Consider the following 14,743-nt stretch of genomic DNA (forward strand, 5'->3'; position numbering starts at 1 on the left):
ATGCATTGAATTAAATGGTTTCATTTAGCAACCACTTAATGACTGAGTTGCTGATTCCAGTTGTGGTTGCTAAATGAGGATTACTGGTATACTTCATAACTGAGAAGTTCTGCCTTCTGACTCTTCCTTTTTCCTCTCTCTCCTAGATATCTCTGAGAGACAAGGTTGGAGGCATCAACGAGAACTACCAAGCCAAAACTTCAGAATCATTCTTTTAAGCAGAGAAGTAAACTTGCACAAAGTGAACTTTTATTTCCAGCTTCTAGGGTACAAGGCTTTCTTGGCTGCAGTTGAAGAGAAAAACAACTTTGTCTGTCTAGCTAGAAAGATACCTATCAAACTCTGGGGCTGTTGCCCCCAAGGTGAGAGAGGCTGGCCAGGCCAACACAAGGGGACTAATCCACCTCTTGAGATTGGAAATACAATCCCAGAAAGGCTGAAAAAGTTTTAAGGTGTTGGAATTCCAAAAGGGATAAAACATTTTTTTAAAAAAATAGAATAGGAGAAGGAGAAGGAAAACAAAAGGACCCCCCAGAAGAGAAAAATGGATCTGGAATCAAGAAGGCCGAAGAGGGGAGAGAGTGGAGACCGTCTTGTGCATTTATCACTAGCTTGACTTGCAGGTGGCTACGTTCCCCCCTGGGGCTGTTTCTAGACCCGTGGAGGCTGCTGCTCAAAGATTTCTGCCTGGTCTATTCCATCGCTCATCGCTGATCAGATCCGTAGGGCAGCTGCCCCATTCACAGGAAGAGAAGTGGGGGCAGGGAGCGGCTCACCTCCTGGGACGATTGCTGGGAGTATCAAATCCTTGAAAGACATGACAGAAACTAGGGGAGCAGGATTCAATCTTTACATTAGAGAATTTAACATGGCTTTCCAGGAATTAACAAGATGGTTATTTCTTTTTACAACATACGCTTCTCAATTCTCTCTGTGGAAGTTGGCTAGGAAAGGGAAAAGGCCACGCAGGGCCAGAGAATTGGGGTTTGCCCACAGACGCTACCACCTACTGTATTTTCTGCACAGTATCTAATACTAGTGTTTCCCTTGCACTCTCTTAACTTTTATGTCCCTTTTATTCCTGAGAAAGAGAGGAGGACAAAAACACAGTGGCTACATGTGCTGGTAAAGAGGAAATTAAAATGTGCTGACTTGACTTAAAGCTTTGCCCTAGAAATACTTACACTTCACCTAACAAAGAGGCCAAGCTCCTTGACCAAAAGGTGGTTCCACAACAATGCCCAGGAAGGGTTTTTCAAAAGCCATTGAAAAAATATATGGCAAAAACAGGTGGTATTCCTCCATTCAGTGCGCTGAGATGACAAATTTATCTCAGCATCAAAAGAGGATTGGAACAAAGGATAATCAAGATCCAGTCAGATGCCACCATCCTGATTGCTGACCTGCTCAGAGTCCTGGGCAAACTGACCCACTGCTTCATGGTTCTCACCCCCAGCCTTGTCCCCGTGAGATAGTCTGTGCAGCTACGCTAAATGAAGCCCTGGGCTTCTTAGACAAGCAGGCAAGAGCCATTTCCTTAGATGTTCCAGAAAAACCTGGTTCAAAAGAGCCCACTGAGCATCTTGCGGTGAACTTCAGAGCCACGCACTCAGCATGAGTACAAGAAAGACGCTGAGCAGACAGTTACTGAGGGCAAATATCTAGGATACACAAGCCGTGCGTGGCTTGGCCTGTCTTTCCTTTCCTCCAGCTGGTGTGTGACTGGAGAGAAACCCAGCAACCACGAAGTGAGGGGCATAGCCAGAAAGCCTTTGAGAAACAGATGTGGAGAAGGCAGGAAGGGATAGAAAAGGAATTTTCCAGAAGGTGAACTGGAGGCAGAACTGCTTTTATTCATGGCACCAACCATCGGGAGACATGGGAGGCTGGATTCTTCCCTGTGCTGCTTAGCAGCCAAGAGTGGATGGAAAACAGACTTCCTTTTGGGTTGCCAAAAGCTGGAGGGGCTGTTAATATTCTCAAGTCACAGGCCTGTTTTCTTCACTTCAGAATGGGAGGAAGGCAGATTAAGAGCAGGGAATTAGGGAAATATTTTTTCCATGCGATTTTGAGCTAAGTCCTTTACAGGAAGCAGGTAACTGCAGGAAAGATGATTCACGCATCTGGGCACAAACGTTCAAGCCCAAAGCTAGGTCAGTCCTAGGGGAATGGCAGGATGCTATCTAGCCAATTTGGTAAGTGCAAATTTATTAAAAAATTCAATAAAATTTAACAGCAAGGCTGGGGGAAGCAACATGGGCAAGACCAGCTGGGCACCCTGACCCACCAATGTTTCTGGATTCTAGTTAACCAAGACGGATGGAAACTCGTCAAGGAGAGAAGCAACCTGGAACTAAGGAGAAACTTCCTGACAGTTAGAACAATTAACCACTGGAACAACCTGCCTCCAGAAGTGGTGAATGCTCCAACACTGGAAGTTTTTAAGAGGAGACTGGACAGCCATTTGTCTGAAATGGTATCGGGTTTCCTGCCTGAGCAGGGGGTTGGACTAGATGACCTCCGAGGTCCCTTGCAACTTATTATTATTAAGGCACCATGGGGACCACTCATGACTGAGGCTTCCTAAAGGTCCAGCGAGAGAGAAGCTTCTCTTCCCACTTAGTGGCTCTGGGTGGCCTTTGAATGTGCACCGGAAATGTGGGTTGACCACAGTTCCTCTCCTGTGTGCCACATGGAAAAGATGCAGACGTTCTGTAGACTCTCTTAAGGGGTGCATTTATGGCGAGGGAGGAGAGGTAGGCCAGAGCTCCCACAGAAGAGGAAGGTGTCGGGGTGGGGAAGCTCCAGGTGCCAGGAGAGGGCAGGAGAGGGAGGAACAAAGAAGGTCCCCGCCCTCTTGAATGCAGTTCTTCTTCAGTGGAAAACCCCTGGAAAGATAATCAAGCGTAGGATTTGTGAGCAGCTAGAAATGAGCAAAACTATTACTAAAAGCCAAAATGGTTTGTTAAAAACAGATCATGCCAGACAAACTTTATTGCCTTCTTTCATAAATTAGTAGATAATTATTTTAGCTGCTAAGTTTAAGTAAACAGTTCTTCGATTTTACAGTTAAGGTTAGATTGCATAAATAAAAGCAGTCACCCTAATTCTGGGATCTATTCAACTCTTTCTTTAGTGATGATGCTTATCTCATCAAAAATTTTATCATTTGACCACCACAAATGAAATATATCCTTAACTGTAAAAATGAAGAACTTACTGTTTATTTACTCTTAGCAGCTAAAATAATAATTGCTCAGTGATGGAAAACTATAGGCAACCTAACAGCTGAGATGTGGACCGACAGGGCTTCTTCAACTGCTGTGCTAGAAGAAGTTACAGATAAAGTAAGAATTGTAATCTGCAGAGGCAGGAACCAAAATGCAATTAAATCTGGGCAGATTTTACACATAACACCTACTATTTGCAATATGTGGCCTGATTAATCTATTGATTAGTCAATCGACCACACAACAGAGCATTGATTACTGTGCCTCTAATTCTTTGAATATTGATAAAGTCAAGTCCAAAGTGGTGGTATTGATAAATATAATTGGCAAATGGACAGAGACGTTACTGAACAAATTTCCTTCCCATACCTGGACTGGCTTTTACTGACAGAGGGTTATAGGCCAACCACCTCAAAACAAGTTTAGCGAGAGGGCAGCAAGTTACAAAACACTACTTAAACTTCTTAGCTATAAATATCCAGGGGTTTGATCCCTATACTAAAGGTTTACAAGGCAAAAATAGCTGCCATGTTGATTTATGGTGCAGAACTGTGGGGGTCTATTAAAGGCCTCTTGATTGAACCAAACCAGACCTGTTTCTTAAGGTGCAGTTTGGGAACTAACAAGCATAGGTGGGCCAGCCTGGGCAGTCAGAGCAGAAATCTCTCTGGTACTTAGCTACTGAATAATTAAACCCTCTGACTATTGATGGATGATGCTCTTTACGGATCCCGGGAGACTACCACAAATGTGTCTAGATTAGAACAGATAGGTATGGCCCAGCCATATTCTACGTGAATTAACCAACCTATTAAGTTATTTCACAGCCCAGCCTATCAAACTAAGATCTACTGTTGGCCAAGGAAGTCTTTAAACAGAGAGGTCTGAACATCAGTACCCAAATGATACGGTTGCTTGCAAGTCGTAGATATTTAAAATAGTTGGTCAAGGACAAAACAACATTTCACACAGATAAGTACCTGAGGATGGGTTTGACGTGGAACCAAAGAGCAGCCTTTAATAGAGCAAGGTGTGGGTTACAGGACTCAGTGGGAAATAGACTGGCAAGGGCGGAAGGGCACTTCTGCAGGTGCAGCCATAGGTGGCACCCCGCATGTCTGATTCGAGGGCCAATAATATGGCCAGGAAATGAGAACCGTTGTTTGAGGGGCCTCCGTAACAGACTGCTGCCCTTCTATCACGGCACCAACATCTATGTGGCCCGCAGAACTGCCAAGGGGGTAGTTAAGGCTCTTTCGCCGAGAGTCTGTTTTCTAGAACAAATCAGAGTCACATGCCAGGAGGATGCAATTCCTGAATATATTCTGTTCCGTACATTTATAGCTACGGTATTTTATTTTGTTGTTAGCTAATGGTATGTTGTATCCTGATATGGGCAATCATCTGATCAAGAAACTAATTACATACTATTGATAGATGGCAGTTATGGAAGGCATTCATTACCTGTTTATCTTTACTTTTTGTTTTTTAGCAGAGATTTTCTCCTTTTTTCTTCGTGTTATGGATTTATTAAATTACTTTAAAATGTTCCAGGCGGCTTCTTGAGGAGTGAAGGGCCGGCCAGGGCACGAATCTCACCCAGAGCTCACCGAGAGGCTGCCAGGAAGCCCCCTTTGCAATTTATGGGGGTCAAAGGACCAACAGGTACCTTGGCTAACGTGAAGACCATGCCTGGTCACCCCTGTTGACTGACCCCTGCAGACCCCCTGCCAGGAGGGCAGTCAAGCAGGGTAGCTGCCACCTGGGCAACTGGAGGTGAGAGCTCGGGCTGGTCTGAAGGGGCAGATGGGGGATGCCTGTTTGAGGGCTGCAGCCCCTGCAAGAGATGCCACTTTCAAATGCAGGACAGCCCAACGGTTCAGGGATCAGACCAGGTGTGGCCCTGACTTGAAGGCAAACGGATGCCTCTGATGAAGTGAGCTTCAGCTCATGAAGGTGATAACTTTTAATAAAATTTGTTGGTTGAAAAGATCCTACTAGACTCTTTCTGATTTTTTGAGAGATCAAATCCGATCCATCCATGATAAAGGAAGGGATGTCAAATTCCTAATTCTCCACTTAAGAAAATGAAATGTAGAGCGTTCCACACCTGTGTTGTACTGATGAAACTGGGGGAGTACAACCCTTGGCGGTCGTGAAGACACCCCAAACCGCACTCAAGTGGATGATAATGTCCTTCTGGACATTTTCATTGTTTGCCCTGCCTGAGAGGCTTCTGCTCATCAGCAGATTTGTGCCCTCACCAGAGACACCCAGTTCAAGGCCCCTTCTCAGAGGTGGCCTTTTTGTAGAGGAGCAGAATCCTTTCCCCAAAGATAAAACCATGCGCAGTCGAGGCTCTGGAGGAACAAGCTGTAGCCAGAGCACAAAATAGGTGCTGTGCCCACCAGCTGCATTCAGAGGAGTAACACGTTTCCTAAGTTTTCTCAGAAGACTGACCATGCAGGCTGGGCTCACACAATCAGTGTTGCCACCCAAAAACTAATCAAAATTAAAACTAAGCCAAAGTAGGACTGAGGAATCAACCATTTGTTCTATTGCTGACTTAACCAAGTCAAGGTGATTAACTGAGCCAAGTGCACATCCTAGCTAGTTAGTCCAGGGGACAAAGTGAGTCAGCAGCTCAGCCAGTGGGCTGGAGGAATATGGCAGAGAGGCTTAACAGAGAATTATTCCTGCTGTGAAAACAGAAATGAAGCTGCCTTATTTGGACTTCCCTGAGATTGGAAGCCTCTCCTGAGAATGACGCAGCACTAATTGCCCTGTTGTGATTCATCTCAGGCCCAGCAACATTGAAAGGCAGCAGACAGGTAAAGGACCAGCTATTACCAGGGGTGTGTTGCGTTTAGAACAGAACAGAATAGAATCTTGGAATGGAATAAGAATAAGAATAAGAATAGAATGGAATAGAATAGAATGGAATAGAATAGAATAGAATAGAATAGAATAGAATAGAATAGAATAGAATAGAATAGAATAGAATAGAATAGAATAGAATAGAATAGAATCTTGGAATGGAATAAGAATAAGAATAAGAAGAATAGAATAGAATAGAATAGAATAGAATAGAATAGAATAGAATAGAATAGAATAGAATAGAATAGAATAGAATAGAATAGAATAGAATAGAATAGAATAGTGGAGGGCAATAGAAGAAGGGGACGACAGAGAATGAGGTGGCTGGATGGAGTCACTGAAGCAGTAGGCGTGAGCTTAAATGGACTCCAGAAGATGGTAGAGGACAGGAAGGCCTGGAGGAACGTTGTCCATAGGGTCGCGATGGGTCGGACACGACTTCGCAGCTAACAACAACAACAGAATTTAGAATAGAATAGAATAAAATGGAATGGAATGGAATGGAATGGAATGGAATAGAATAGAATAGAATAGAATAGAATAGAATAGAATAGAATAGAATAGAATAGAATGGAATGGAATGGAATGGAATGGAATGGAATGGAATGGAATGGAATGGAATGGAATGGAATAGAATAGAATAGAATAGAATAAAATCTGGAAGGGACCTTGGAGGTCTTCTTGTCCAGCTCCCCGCTCAAGCAGGAGAACCTATACCATCTCAGGCAAGTGACTGTCTAGCCTTTTCTTAAAAATCTCCAGTGATGGAGCGCCCACGATTTCTGGGGGCAAGCTGTTCCACTGGTTAATTGTCCTGTCAGGAAGTTTCTCTTTAATTCCAGGTTGCTTCTCTCTTTGGTCAGTTTCCAACCATTGTTTCTTGTTCTGCCTTCTGGTGCTTTGGTGAACAACCTGGCCCCCTCTGCCTTGTGGCAGCCCCTCAGATAGTGGAATACTGCTATCATGTCTCCCCTATTTCTTCTTTTCTTTAGACTAGCCAAACTCAAGTCCCACAGCCGTTCTTCATATATTTTACTTTCCAGGCCTTGGATCATCTTAGTAACTCTTCTCTGAATTTTTTTCCAAACTCTCAACATCTTTTTTGTGATATGGTGACCAAAATTGGCTGCAGTATTCCAGGTGTGGTCTTAGTAGGGTTTTATATAGCAGTAGTAATACCTCGCGTGATCTTGATTCTATGCCTCTGTTTATACAACCTGGAATTGTATTAGCTTTTTTGGCTGCTGCTGCACACTGCTGGCCCATGGTCAAGCGATCATCCACTAGGACCAGTTCTTTTTTTGTAAAAAAAAAAAAGGTGTTGGAACTTACAAACAGCTTCGGCTACAGTCAAAAGCCCTTTACGGGGTGTGGGGGGACCACTTTAGGGAGCTTCCGAGGTGCAGATTACGTGAGCAGCATCAGCTGACGGACGCCATTGCCACGGCTTTTGAGAGGGCGCTTGTTCAGAGCCGGCATGTCTTCTACCACCTCATCCTCCTCCACCTCTGATGACACAGAGGCTTCCTCCGGCACCAGAGTGACCAAGGTGGCAGCAGAGCTGCTGCTTTGGGACCGCGCCTGGTACCTCAAAGAGATTCGCTCCAGGAGCCAATCCTGGTTCCTGGTGGCCAACGCGGGGGTGAGGACAGGAGGCGGGGGAAGCCCTGTGAACCAAGGCTGAGAAGAGGGTCTGCTTTCAGGGCTATGGAAGTGTTTCCGGGTCGACCTTCGATGAGCCAGAGCTTTACTGGAAGGAGCCGGTTCCTCCATTCAAAAAAAGGTGCTGGAACGCTGTTCCGTGCGTTCTATGACCAAAAAAAGCACTGACTGGGTCCCTCTCACAGTAGCCCATTTCTCTTTTGTAGCCCATCTGTTTGCAAGGAAATCTCTCTATGCTCTGAAGCCCTATGTGCTCTCATCGTTCGCATGCACAGAATCCTCAGGATGGTGGTGGTGGTGGGGGAAGAGGTGCTATTCCAGATGCTGCCTCTTCTGTGTTCTCCAGCAGTCTTCATGCTTTCCATTTTCAATTTCCATTCCACTCTGGACTTTTAATTAATCAAATTAAAAGGCCAACCTTTTTTTTCCCTAAAAGTTAATTCACACTTTTTCATTGCTAAAAAGAACCCATAAGAGAATCCACACATCTAGGAAATTGTACATTTTGGGGAATATCAGGCAATTCTATCAGTTTCACGTGATGGTGGCAAAGTGTCCCATTTTAATTCAGTTCCTTTTTCAACTCCCAAGAGGGCACAGTTAGCCAGTGCACGGAGGAATCAAAAGGAGGATGTTAAACAGTCCAGGCGCAATCAGTACCACGTTTCGTGCAGCGCAGATATATCAGCAAGTAAGAGAGTCATAGTTATCTGCAAGCACAGAGTTAAGGTGGTTTAATGGGCTCCAGAAAGTGGGAGCCTTCATCTCCTTCGCCCAGGATTGTCAGTGAACCTGGTCTTGCTGCTTCTTTTGCCCGTGAGGAGGTTTGTGCTTTCCTGGAAGCCTAAGAAAAACTACGTCACGAGAAACTTGCTGATTGAGAAAGAGGTTGTTATGACAAACTTGACTTTTGTCATGAAAAATTGGTCCTTTGTTGTTGCTCTCTTGCCTGATGATGGTCACAGTCAGCTTTCTTGTTGACATCTCAAGTCATCCTTGCTCAGCTTGGCTAATGTGTCTCTTGGCAGGTTATCTTGCCTATTGACCAGCTGAATTCTTGCCCACATCTGCTCCTTTGCCTGCTGACTGTGCTCAGCCCAGCCTTGTTCCAGGAAATAGTTCCATTGGAACTGTTACCTTCCTCCAAATGGTTACTGACAATATAAATAAAGCAATGCAGGCAGCCAGACACCGACATGTTTGTGTACACATGGTATATCCTCGTGTTTAACCTCCGGGCTCTTGAATACTATGTGTTGGGCCAGGCCATGTCAGTAAGTGCTGTCTAGATTTAACATTCAAGCAGGAGATTTTCCCAGAAAGAGACTAGAGTCAAATAAGAAGAGAGAAGCATAAAACACTGAACCTGTTCTGGATTCTGATTCAACACTGTGTATATTTATACCGAGAGGAAAAATGAGAATAACACCACCACCTCTGCTGATCTTAGGTCCTTGGGAAGGACTTGATAAGTGGATAAAAATGCCAAGTCCAGCCTGAACATCTGGCGGTCTGTGCAGCTAGATGTAACAGCTACTGGAAACAACAGAATATCGCCAGGTTGGATGCCGGGCTGGGCCCCAGGCTGCTGCCTGAAGCCATTTGGACTTTATCTGCTTCACCATCTCGACTATCCCCTTAAGTCTGGGATCTGAGACTCAGAGATCTTACAGTTCATATCCTTCCTTGTAACCAAGAATGGGAGAATTTTTCTTGACCCACACAATTTCTTAAAAGGCACAAGATTTGTGAAGCACAAGTCACAGTGTGAGTTGCATGGTGTGGCTCAACAGATCAAGAATTTAAATTGGGGTGAGCCATAGTGGAGGAAGACGGGGACTTATGCAGATTACATGCGAGACAGATTAAAAATGCCCTATTAATTCACCATAGTAATAATCTCTCATAACATTCCACCGGGACGTCGACACATTCTACCCCTCCGTCAACTTTGGTCTCAGCCTAGTTAGCTGATATCATTGTAAAACTACACAACGGATAGATAAACCTCATGTTATATGGCTACTCAGCCTTATCTGCTGAGAAGCCCCAAGCAAATCCATCATCCAGGCCTCCAACCACATTTGTTCTGACTCGCTTGACTGATGGAATTAAACTAGGCATTCAGGACACTGAACTCTCCACCCAACAAGATCAATAGACAAATCAATAGAGCCAGATTGATTCCCAGAGAGGACTTATTAAAAGACATACCATAAAACAGAACAGGACAGCACTGGTTGTCACCTACAACTCATAGCTCAAGCTACTCAAACATATTAATAAGCAACAATCCATACCAGACAGCACCTTCTCAGGGCCCACCTGCAGAGAGGCCACCAGCCAAGCCGAAACCGATTCTCAGAGGAAGAAGAAACAATGGGACAGTAAGGATGATGTAGGAAGCAGACCCTGCAACAATCCCAGATCTCTTCTCAGCCCCGATATTTATCTCCACAGGCTGGAACAATCCTACCCAAGATGAGAGAGGCCATCTTTTCCTCAGGTGGCAGGTGCCACCGTCTGACCCCAATGCGCACTGGCTTCCAGTTGCTCAAGCGGCCAGTCTGGTGCCAAGTCTCTGCTGTGCTGGAACCAAGAAACCTTCCTGGCACAGTGGAGCCAGGAATGGGCAGATCCATGTAAATCAAGAGGTCTCAAATGCTCTGCCGGGAGGGTAGCTACAGCCCACCTTCCCTCAAGGTCTCAGAGCAAAGGGAGGCTCAGCTAATCTCAATGTATACATAGTTGTACTTTGACAATAACGATTCATTCAGATGCAGGCATTGTGTTGAGTTTCTCTCTCCCCCACACAGGCAGCTTTTGCACCAGGTTTGGTGTGATTTCCACCACCCCTCGTGGAGGAGGGGGAAATGTTGGCATCACTTCATCTCCATGTGGGCTTTTCTCTTTTCTTCTTTCTCAGGACACTGAATCTTTGACCTAACCCCATCCTGTGCAGGTGCTTAGTGTTTCTGCGTGCGAGTGATCATCGTGTGTAGGAGAGAATGGCTGACGTGTGCAGAAGGGATCCTCAATTTTGCAAACGAGTTACCTTATTTTACAGGCAATTAACTTCTGTTAAGTACTGCTTTGTAATTAATGCAATTAATTAACTAAATATATTTATTTTGCATTCTGCCCTGTTGTTGCAGTGGGCTTCTGATAGATATATATGTACACAAATGTACATATGTGTCATATGCACATATTTATTTTGTGTGCGCGTGCGTGTGTGAGAGAGGGATTTCCATGAGCGTTTTATCTGTATTTATTTATTTATTTATTTATTTTCCTGTCTCTTTGTCCTTTGGGGTCATTTATATGCAGTGGGTATAACCAATCACACCCCAGTGGAAACAGAAAATACCTCGAATGGCATATATAATTTCAATGCTCATTAAATGGAGTTTGGCTGCCCCTTTAAGAAATTCTGCCTCCAGCATGGAGAGACAAAGAAGATCCTGCAAGGCTGCTGAAAACCCATCTTTGGAAACCCATCAAGCATCACCTCTTGGTGAGGGTTTCTCGTGCCAAGGGCATCAGATGGCAAATCAACTGGACCTCCTTGGTTTGATGGGAAAATCAAAGCTGCTGGTGTTTATTGGCACCCTCCATGCTGGCAGGGCCTTTAATTGTATTTTGAGTGGGTTATACTCTATATGTAAATACCAGAGACTGCTGGAATTCTTCGTAGCCAAGCTGTCTGTTTATGCAAATTGCCTTCTAAAACCAGCGTTTCTGCTGCAGAATCAAAGTGCCTCTTATTTAATGCCACCCTCTTTCTCTCTGCCAGGCGGGAGGGAAGGGCACCATTTGTGGCTTCTCCTCTCCTGGAGCTGCTGAGAGATCCCTGCGCCCTCACTTCTGCCACTGGGGGATCCCGTCCGAGCATTGCCTGGGCAGACTCTGTCCTCCCAGGGGTCTCCTGCAGAGTGTCCTTGCTGAGAATCCCACGGCAGAGAAGGCTCACGCAAGGCACAGCTGCTGTCGCTGCTAATGAGCCGTGATAGCCCAAAGGCCACGTGCCCTCCAATTAAGCAGCATTTTATGGCTTGTCTTTGCAAATGGTTTACCATTTATAATTTCTTCACCAGTTAAATACCACTAATGTTAACCATTCCCCCATGGCTTCCACAGACACCGCTGTGGAAAGCGTAATGATGCAATGAACTCATTTTTTAAAAAGAAAGGTCCTGCCCAGGGTCTCCGAATGCCACGGGCATATGTGATGGCCAGCTTCATACTGGTGTGGAAATTTGGCAGCAGAGCAAGGGGTGTTGCAGGCAAGGGGAGTGGAGTGGAGATGGGAGGCTTCTCTGTGACATTCTCCACAATCTTGAAACTCCACTGAAGATGTTACCTAGCCTGGTAATGAAACCTTTGGAAACCAACTCACAAACTTAAAGAATGAACCTGCAGCCCTCATCCTACACCTGAGCTACAGATATTCACCACTATTGCAAACCTACACGGACGTACAACTCTTAAACTTGCCTGACACTGGGAGACTTTCGCTGTGAGATGATAATCGAGCTGCAAACAGCTACACTTCCTCCATGAATACCTCTGCAAACAGCATCCCCCCAAAGCATATGCTACCGACCACTGATGAACCACCCACAAGCATGGAAACCGGCCTTCCAAAATGGGTGCAAAATACTTTGATGCCCAAACTGCCTGGAAAAATACCAACGTATTACTGATGAACAAAAAACCGCATGCCTCAACTCCATTGGACAACACCAGACATACACCTTAGAACGCATGATTCATAGGAATGCCCACAAAATACAAACCCCAAAACACAAGTCACTACAAGAGAAACTCAATACCATCACTCCAAAATCACACGAGGACAACTCAGAACTATGGACCAGAAATCTATCCAGCAGATCTCTATCTGATGACAAAAAGATTGTCCTCAACCTCAATTTCAACCACAAAGATGCTGACCCCACTGAATTTCTCACCAATCTCAAATCCATTCTAAAAACACTCCTGGACCCAAAATCACAAGAAGGCATCAGGCAAAGGATTTATCCCCAATGTGCAAAGAAAACAGACAAAATGAAACACTCACCCAAAAGGAGAACACTAAAGATACTGAAACAAGACGAAAGCATCATCACCCTACCAGTGGACGACACCAACACCTACCCAATAATCAACAATGATCCTATAAAACAGCAAGAGAACAAAATAAAAGACCCCCTAAGAAAAAGGGGAAAAGGAAGACAGCTAACACCACTAGAGAGAAAGCACATGCAACCACAAGACTCCTCCACACCCAGGTGCTACGGACTCCCCAAAATACACAAGAACAGGATTTCCTTACACCCAGTTGTGTCTCTACCTGGAAGACTGTCATACAAAACCCTAGCAGAAAGCCTGCAGAGGAAACTCAGACACCTGGTCAACAACTCAACCCACCCAATAAACTCCCCAGAACAATTTCTCCTATGCGTCAAACACACCAAGGAAGAAATCACGGTCTCCTTCAACATCGCCGCTGTCTTCATCTTGATCGACATTGACCTGGCTGAATAAACCATATACTACCTACTCACTGAACACCATGCTCACAGAGCTGCTGCTGTTACAGAACACTCCATGTCCACAGAAACCATCATGAAACTCCCAGGTCTATGCCTCAACACATACTTCAATGGGAAGTTCAATGGGAAAATCTACAAGCAAGTACAAGGTACTGCATATCAGGCCTAATAGCAGAAGTAGTCGTGCAATGACTTGAATCCACAGCTCTGCCCACCATCCAACCAAAATTCTGGACATGCTACATTGATGACACTTTTCTTATCGTCAGATACTCCCAAAGAGCCTTGGTGGAGCAGTGGGCTAATGCCTCCTTAAGTAACACCAGCTGCCTGCAATTAGTGCAGGTTCGCATCCCACCAGGCTCAAGGTTGACTCAGCCTTCCATCCTTCCGAGGTAGGTAAAATGAGGACCCAGATTGTTGGGGGCAATTAAGCTGACTTTGTAATAATGCCGCTTGGTGTGTGTGTGAAAGCCCTAATAATCAGGCATATACATAGAATGAAGGCTACTGCTAAGCTTGTAAGCCGCCCTGAGTCTTTGGAGAAGGGCGGGATATAAATGGAATTAAAATAAAAAAAATAAATAGAAGAAGCATGCCACTTAACAACACATTCCCTGGGATCAAATTCACACATGAAGAGGAAACAGGCAACAGACTCTCATTCCTTGACATCAACATAAGGAGACTGGGCAATGGAGAACTGGAAACCCGTGTCTGCTGTAAACCTACACACACCTCAGCTTCGCAAGCAACCATCCCACTGCACACAAAGGAAGCTGTGTCCAGACCCTCTTCAAAAAGGCCAGGACACACTGCAGCACCACAACACTAAGAAAACTGGAAGAGAAATGGCTGCTTGATGTCTTTTTCCACAAGGGCTATCCAAAAAACTTTATATTCTGACACACAGCATCCAAACCACAACACACCGGATAGCCAATCACTATGCAAAAACTAACCCTACTATACAAAAAAGGGGTGTTGGAAATGACAGCCAGAATTCTCCAACCTCTAGGAATAGCAGTAGCCCACAAACCCACAGCCACACACTGCCAGGAATTATCCTGAACCAAAGACAAGACACAGAAGGATGAAAGAAACAATGTAATCTACAAAATCAACTGTAACCCTTGCAACCAATTTTACGTGGGACAAACAACATGTCAGTTAAAAACCAGGATCCACAAACACTGGCTGGCAGTCATCCCAAATCCTTAACCTCTACCCACATCGACACCAAATAACAACAGTTCAATTGGAGCAGCACAAGAATCATCGGCCACACTGCCACCCGCCATGCTCGGGAGTTCGTCGAAGCCTGGTCCTCCACAAGCAATTCCATCAACAGACACATCAACCCACAACCAGCCTTTGAATCCCTCAGAAGGTTTCTGTGAATCCCAGATCAACCCC

The sequence above is a fragment of the Vipera ursinii genome, assembly GCF_947247035.1.
Source record: "Vipera ursinii genome assembly, chromosome: 13".
Taxonomy (NCBI): Eukaryota; Metazoa; Chordata; class Lepidosauria; order Squamata; family Viperidae; genus Vipera; species Vipera ursinii.